Genomic DNA, 1,108 nt, shown 5'->3' with positions numbered 1-1,108 from the left:
TGGTGATCTATGAATAAAATAAAATATCTCTGACCATTGAGATAATGAGTGGGGAAAGTCTACAAATATCTGTGTGAATAATATCAACAATGTTTGAACTCCTTTTGGCACCTCTAGTGGTCTTAGTTGTGTACGTCCCTTTTATGCAGTCAATACATTTCCTAAAATCAGTAAAAAAAAAAAAAGGTTGGTAAACTCCATCATTTACTAATCTTTTCAATCGTTTTATGGAGATACGTCCCAATCTTTTGTACCATAACTTAAATGAGTTTTCTTTAACAATACAATGTTTATTGCCAATACCATCACCATGCAATTCGGACAAGTTACACTCGTAAGTGTGATCCAAATCGAATTTATATAAATTATTAACCAAAACATAATGTCCAACAATAGTCAAACTGTGAAATAAGCTAAAGCCTCTGTTTTCAAATTCAAACTTGAAATTCAAATGTGCTAGTCTTAAAATAGAAACTAAATTACGAAAAAAGCTTGGAACATAAAAACTATTTTTAAGATTCAAATGAAAACTAGAATTTAAAACTAATCTAAAGGTTCCCACACTTTCAACAGTTGAACTCAACTGATTTTCAGAATATACTCTTTGTTCATTTGGTTATGGTTTCCTTAGGTCCAGAAAGCCTTGCACAGTATTAACAATATGAATTGTAGTACTTGAATCAATCCACCATGTATTATTTGGAACATTAGCTAAAAGAGATTCATGACAAACTAAAGAAATAATTGCACCTTTATTTTCGAGCCATTTCTTATACTTGAAACAATCTTTCTTCATATGTTCCCTTTCTTCTTGCAAAAGAAACAGATATCCTTATTGCCATTTTTGCTTTATTGGCATTTTGTTCATCATTTTAGGATTGTATTTACCATTGTTCTCATTTTCTTTATAATGAGTTGTCAAATGAGCAGTTTTCAACATTTCATGCTTTAGCGTCGCTTCCTCTTGAACACATATTGTTACAGTCCATATTTCCTTATATGTACTATACGATATTTTAAATGGACCATACTCCGTAGGAAGATAGTTCAAAATGAGATGAACAATGAATGACTTGAAAATCTCTATATCCAGGGATTTAAGATGAGC

The sequence above is a fragment of the Olea europaea genome, chromosome 18 (genome assembly GCF_002742605.1).
Source record: "Olea europaea var. sylvestris chromosome 18, O_europaea_v1, whole genome shotgun sequence".
NCBI lineage: Eukaryota > Viridiplantae > Streptophyta > Magnoliopsida > Lamiales > Oleaceae > Olea > Olea europaea.
This window is presented reverse-complemented; position numbering follows the sequence as displayed.